This window comes from Mytilus galloprovincialis, chromosome 4 (genome assembly GCF_965363235.1).
Source record: "Mytilus galloprovincialis chromosome 4, xbMytGall1.hap1.1, whole genome shotgun sequence".
NCBI classification, from domain to species: Eukaryota; Metazoa; Mollusca; class Bivalvia; order Mytilida; family Mytilidae; genus Mytilus; species Mytilus galloprovincialis.
The window spans coordinates 66,440,388-66,447,848 of record NC_134841.1 but is presented as its reverse complement, the minus strand read 5'-3'; the positions used below and the strand labels follow the sequence as shown (position 1 = coordinate 66,447,848).

Below are 7,461 nucleotides of genomic sequence, written 5' to 3'. Positions count from 1 at the left end.
CCCCCCCCCCTCATAAGAGGGTATGGATGTTAATTAACAGAATAGAGAACAAAGTACAAAGAAAAAAAAAGGAATAAAGAATAGTGAAAGAAAGAGAATAATGGAAAAAAGTGTAAGTTTTTAAAAATATAACTAAAAAAAAGAAGACAGAAAAAAAGACACCCCCCCCCCTTTTCCGAGACGAGCCTTACATCAACTGTTATTTGACGCTGCCGAGTTATTTTGAGATTAAAACATGTATTTAGTAGTCAGCCCGTTAAGCCTCTTGCATCAATTTGAGGATTACCCAAGGTTAATTTTACGGCGGCTGATTTTATTTTGGCTTAAAAATAAACATAATTGACAAGTTTCCTTCCCCTGCATTCTCGATCCCACATGTAAATAGCACGGTGGTCTCAAATAAGACATTGATGACATTGATACATTACAACACTTCCCGTCAGTATTTGAATATATTGATTAAGAAGGTATAGAAGATTAATGCACGCACACTATTATCCACCACTGGCCTAAATAGTTAGTCCGCAAAGAACGAGGGTCATAAAGACCCAGCCACCGGCATGGTGTGAATCTGAAAGCTTCCCACTATCCTTTTCTACCCATAGAAAACTTTTGCCTTTCATTTATCAAAAATGAAATATGTTGATATCAATGGTATATAAGAATTATTGGGGAATTCTAACCATTCCAATTGTAAGTGATAAAACTAAATTTATATCAGGGTGATTGAAATGAGGAAAAAAGGGGGGGGTCAGGAGTTCAGGGCCCCCTTTTTGGGAAAAAAATTGGTTGATTAAAAAGGGAATCACTGAAGCATGGCAGGAGCAGGCCCCTCTTAGGAAGTCGGTGGGCCCCCACTTATGAAAAATTCTGGATCCACAATAGTCCGAGATTACTCCGACGTCCGACGTCTGTTTTGCCAGACACTTTTTGATATGGGACAAGCTCTGACGTCCCACGGCCCCAACTTGTCTGGCAAAACAGCCGTCGGACGTCAGAGTAATCTCGGACTAGATCCACCACTGTCATGACTGTGGTCTTCAGTTGTATTATCTTAAAAAATTACACCTGTATAGTGTATAATATATATTCTAAAGTGTAAATCAAGCGAAAATAATGTAAACTATCTGTGGATTGGGGCCTATTAAAGGGTATTTTGGGGGGAAGAAAGAAGAGAGGGTGGGTCCATGGGAGGTAATTCCCACCCCCTTCAATTTGAGAATATGCTATTATCTTGTAAATGTCCAGATCCCCGGACCCATAAACCATGTATATTCTTGAATGGGACGATAAAACAAATCAAATGAAATTAAAAGGAGGTCTTTGGGGGGTTACCCCACCCTGTTCAATTTAAGAATGTGCTATTATCTTGTGAACGATCCAGATCCCCACCTCTAAACCATATCTATTTTTGTAGGTGACAATAAAATTAATGAAATAAAATGAAAGGGAAGTCCCTGGGGGTCACCCCACCCCGTTTAATTTGAGAATGTGCTGTTATCATGTTAACAGTCCAGATCCCCGTCCCTAAACCATATATATTCTTGTAGGGGACAATAAAATTAATGAAATAAAATGAAAGGGAAGGGAAGTCCCTGTGGGTCACCCAACCCCGTTCAAATTGAGAATGTGCTGTTATCATGTTAACAGTCCTGATCCCCACCCTTATACCATATATGTTCTTGAATGGGACGATAAAACAAATCGATTGAAATTAAAGGGAGGTCCCTGGGGGTTACCCCACCCTGTTCAATTTGAGAATGTGCTATTATCTTGTGAACAATCCAGATCCCCACCCCTAAACCATATATATTCTTGTAGGGGACAATAAAATTAATGAAATAAAATGAAAGGGAAGTCCCTGTGGGTCACCCAACCCCGTTCAAATTGCGAATGTGCTGTTATCATGTTAACAGTCCTGATCCCCACCCTTATTCCATATATGTTCTTGAATGGGATGATAAAACAAATCGATTGAAATTAAAAGGAGGTCTTTGGGGGTTACCCCACCCTGTTCAATTTGAGAATGTGCTATTATCTTGTGAACGATCCAGATTCCCACCCCTAAACCATATATATTCTTGTAGGGGACAATAAAATTAATGAAATAAAATGAAAGGGAAGTCCCTGTGGGTCACCCAACCCCGTTTAAATTGAGAATGTGCTGTTATCATGTTAACAGTCCAGATCCCCACCCTTATACCATATATGTTCTTGAATGGGACGATAAAACAAATCGATTGAAATTAAAGGGAGGTCCCTGGGGGTTACCCCACCCTTTTCAATTTGAGAATGTGCTATTATCTTATGAACGATCCAGATCCCCACCCCTAAACCATATATATTCTTGTAGGGGACAATAAAATTAATGAAATAAAATGAAAGGGAACTCCCTGGGGGTCACCCCATCCCGTTCAATTTGAGAATGTGCTGTTATCATGTTAACAGTCAAGATCCCCACCCCTATACCATATATATTCTTATATGGGACAATAAAACAAATCAAATGAATATAGAACCATCCCCTTTGTCTTGGGTTGGGAACCCCCCTTTTTAAAATGGCAGGATCCGCCCTGGCATACCATCTAGCTAGCTTTAAAGGCTTTAAAAATATGAAATCAAACAAGGAAATTAACAGTGTAGGCAACTGTTTCGAATTTAAAAAAAAGCCTTTTACATATAACAATGTTAAATTTTTTTGTGCATTTATTTTTGCTTACCGTATTTTCAATAATGGACAAAATTGCATGATTAAATATTGTAATTTAAGAAAAATCAGCATACATGTTATAAAATGGGAAGTGGAAACTGGGAATTTGACAAAGAGACAACAACCCAACCAAAGAGCAGACAACAGCCGAAGGTCACCTATGGGTCTTCAATGCAGTGAGAAAATTTCGGCACTGGTCTTCAGCTCATAAATATAAATATGTATCAGAAATGAAAATGAGATACAGCTTTCAGTTGTATTAATAAAAACCTCACAATAAGTTCTGAATATCAGAATATACAGTATTGCAAGATCTCTCAAAATGTACACATAGAGCTGAGAAACTGTAAAATTAATCATGCTTATTTAACATTAAAGTCCTTGGGAGTCCATCTTTATATGCATACTCTAGTACAAAGGAATATAAGTATGCAATAGACATCAAGTTTTCAAAAATAAGAGTATCTATGCCATTAATTTACGACAAGATCTTAATCAAGTAATAATTTCGGTTTGTTTAAATATTTCGGAGGTGAGTATGACCTCCTTTTTGGTGATGATGTTTTCGTTTTAAAGTTGGGAAAATTGTTTGTACCAACTACAAAAAAACACAAAGTCAATCTAGAATTATGTTTTTATAATTTTTTTATGTTTAGGTTGTCAGCAAGATGAAAAGGACAAGTATGCAGTTCAAAATTCAAAATGTGTATAAACTGAGGTTCAAGGTCCTACCTTTGCAGATTTTCATATTTTGCATGAATGAATTCAAAGGTTATATGATGGACGGCAGAGAAAGAAAAAAAACACTTTTCAATTATCCTGCTCCTGAAGGATAAATGTAAAACATATTGTTTTCGGTAAGTTTTATGCTCTGTTTTGATAGTGTTACTAAGTGCATTCATCTGTCCAGTCTTTCCTCTAAATTGTATCCTCTTTTAAGTTTTTGGTGAGTGTTCGCCATGAATTTCAGTAAGTAACTTGTGGATTTACATGTATATACTCAAAATTTAGTACTCAATATTAATGGGATTCTAGGATGACATCCTTCCAAATGCTTGTTAATCATGTTTATGTTCCAGAACATACAAGTATTTGGACTGTCTGCCCAATTTTAAGAAGTTGGTCAAGTTTATTAGAAACAAATGTACAGTACCGATCAACATAACTGAAATCTTTAATAGATAAATACAAAAAGTTTAATTCAATTGAAATAAAAACACAGGTTTGGTCGAGCTGGTACTAGACAGTACAAGTATACTCAAATGGTCTGACTGTACACATATGGTGGGACTGTAAGTCTTAGTGTATACTTTTATGTTCTGGACCGTTAACGTAAGGTCCAAATACTGGTATGGTCTGGAACATTTATACATGTCTTAAAATTAATATCAAACATATTGGTGTTTTTGAACTTGGTAATAAGTTATTTGATAGAACTATAATGTTTTGAGATTATCAAAATCAAAAATATCCCATTTTTACTTTTAATTAAGAAGAAGATTATTGGTATATGTATAAATGTATATTAAAATGAGACAGCAAGCCAACAACACAAAAAATAAGGATAAAACAATATAATTTTTTTTTGTATCAATGTTATAATTTCAATATGTTCAAAGAGTTCAAGGTATTTTTTCATTGAAATAAAACACAAATTGAAATCTGTCAGAACTTCAAAAGCTTAAAGAAATATTGTTTCTGTTGTCTGCATTTTGTATAATATATTGCAAATTCTTGTGAATAATGGAATGTTAATATAGTTGTCTAAAGTTTTAACATTGATCTTTAAACTGTAAATTCATAAATTATTGCGTGCATTTATTATTTCGATTCTGTCATTTTAGACTTAAATGCGATTTTCAATTTTACGATTTTGAGAAAAATCCTGTTTAATCCATATACAATATTTCATAATGCGAGTTTAAATTATTGCGTTTACAACTCTTTTGCATTTTTCGCAATAAAAAAAACCTCGCATTTAATAATTTCTGAATTTACAGTATATATATTATGTATATAACTTTGGAAAATACCCAAATGTTATAAAGAAGAAGAAATTAATCGATTGTTATATAGTATTAGAATAGGAAGATGTGGTATATTGCTAATTTGACAATCCTCCATCAGAGACCAAAGGATGTAGGAGGTTAGCAACTGATGACACTGGACAATCTTCAACAATCAGTAAAATCCATACCGCATAGCTATTTTTATTGAAAATCATATTATTGCTACATGTATGCAAACAATTCTGTATAATACATTACTTTAGATTTTATTGGTTCTTTTTCAGAAGGATTGAAATTCACCACCTAGAATAAATGGAGAAAACATAGAAACAAGACAAGAATAAATTCAAAGACAAAAGTTGGATCAGTTATTATTTTCATCACTCAGTCAATGATTTGAAGTTCTTTTAAATATAAAAAAATATTGAAACCACAATAATGTCAAAGTTCTCTGCTGGATGACCAAAAAGCGTACTATACCATCAAACAATGCTGGATGATAAGAAACTATTAATGTTTTGTGTGGAGGGATATTGTGAAAAAAATAGATTTACTTAAATAGTTACTAGTATGTTAAGCTTAATAATAGAGTTTTTATTGATTTCAAATGGTAAATAATTGTGTTTCAAGAAAGTATTCTATAATTCATGAATAAACATATATTGATACTTATATTATCTGCTTTGTTGTCTAAAAGTTTAGTTTTGAACAGTTATAGAACAATATGCTAAATTAACATTTCCAAAGAAAAAAAGATATTCAATTAAAAAGATTCATCTTATAATAATTTAATACCAAATAGAATACATTGTAACATACACATTACTGTATATTTATATCTATATATTTATAATAAGAATCCCATAGGATTTTAATTTGTCCCATGGGATATTAAAAATCCCATGGGATAATTATAATCCCATGGGATTTTTTTTGTCCCATGGGACAACAAATACCCCATGGGACTACAATTATCCCATGGGACAAAAAAAATCCCATGGGATTTAACCAAAATCCCATGGGATTTTGCCCTGTCCCATGGGATATTGAAAATCCCATGTTTTTATAAATCAAATAGCAAAATAAATATAAAAGTAACAGTAGAAAACCAATGAAATTGTTGAATCCCATGTAATTCCGCACATTTTGGTTATATACATGATATTGTGGCTCTTGTTTGAGGCGGCGGCGGATTTGCAAATGAGTGTTTTGCAAATTAAAAGTGTCCAGTGTTCTAAGATAAAATTTAAGTTTTGAATGTTTCTTCATCAGTTAACTAAAATAAGGTGGAGATATGTTCTTATTTCCAACAGAGGAGCACTCAACCTATATCAATTTGTGCATGAAGCGAATGATAGTTGATATTCAGGACTTCTGATCCAACCATGTAGTATGGCATGTTATTGAGATATGGTTTTGGTCGATGGATGTTCATGAAAGACCTGTAGTACAAAGTATATCACTGGATTGAGCTCTTTGTCTAAGTGTATTATGAAAGTGCTTTGCTTTGAGCTCAGTTCATTGTTATGCAATTCATTCATTGGGAAATAAAGATTTGACAGACAACTCTCATTTACACGGAATGATCAAAGTAGTATCCATTCTTTGTACAATGTCAGTAATAGGGAGATAATAGCATTTTATTTAGAGTTGAATCAAACAATTTTTGTCCATTAGCCAAATTAAAAAAGAACCACAAATTTACCAAACAATGCTACTCTTGCTTTTAGCAATATGATGCTAGATTGTTATGTTACACTTTATTTTTATACATCTGTACTGACTACATGAGGCCTTAGTCCTGAGTGTAAATGGCCAATCAGTATGTTAAAAAAAAGACAAATTTATAAGGCATATCTGGCCTAATTGAATTCTAAAACTATATTTCATTGTACATGTTCAACGCATGAAATTACTAAACGTGTTGTTTTCAAGTTTTTACATCACTGGGTCGATACCTCTGCTGCTGGACTATCAGTCCACGAGGGTATCATCAGCTCAGTAGTTAGTACTTAGGTACTGACATGATTTAACAAACTTTTCTGAAATTGTCCGTTTAAAATTTTGAAATTATTAAGAAACTAAGGTTTCAACTCCTTCAGGCAAAGTTGACATTAAATGAATTTGTCTATCATTGTAATGTATTTTTGTCATATAGCACTTCAACGGTGTTGGTACTTATGCATCCTCGGATTTCAAATGTTTGGCTTTGAGCGTTCCTGATGAAGGTAAATCCAGAAAAGCGCTTCGGACGCATGAAATTATTAAACGTGTTGTTTTCATTTTTTTTTTTAATCATTCATTTGTTTATTTCTTAATTTGTGTGACAGCAGTTATTAATTACTACAATACACTTTTATACCACAACAAAACTGCCTCACTGTATAGGTATTACTTATATTTGTATCCATATAACAAAATAGATTATAAAGAGAATATTTTTGCAATACCTTTTTCATATTGAATACTAATTTTTTTTTAGATCTTTAGACATATTAAGTAGATGTTCATATCCACTTGAAATTTTATCACATGACTTCTGTAGCAGTTATGAGTCTTTGAAGCATGCTCACAAAGGTTCTTTTGATAATATCATTTTCATACTGGCCAAATTTATTTTTGCTTTGACCTGTTTGAGAGGAAATATTTTCAAATGATTAATAAAAAAACACAGAAGTTTGCTTTCTAGCTCATCTAGCCCCAAGCATCATGTCAGGCATTGTCATTACTAATGTCTTCTAA

General features: G+C 33.3%; 1 long non-coding RNA gene across 2 annotated transcripts; it reads left to right on the top strand.

Moving 5' to 3' along the window:
* The first annotated feature begins 253 nt into the window (after nt 1-253).
* On the top strand, nt 254-5,391 carry LOC143072748 (uncharacterized). Of its 2 annotated transcripts, XR_012977292.1 has the most exons (3): nt 254-467; nt 3,367-3,567; nt 5,004-5,391. It is a non-coding gene; the product is annotated as an uncharacterized LOC143072748 (long non-coding RNA). The 2 variants fall into 2 exon arrangements; XR_012977291.1 differs by having other exon boundaries at nt 254-3,567.
* The last annotated feature ends 2,070 nt before the right edge of the window (nt 5,392-7,461 follow it).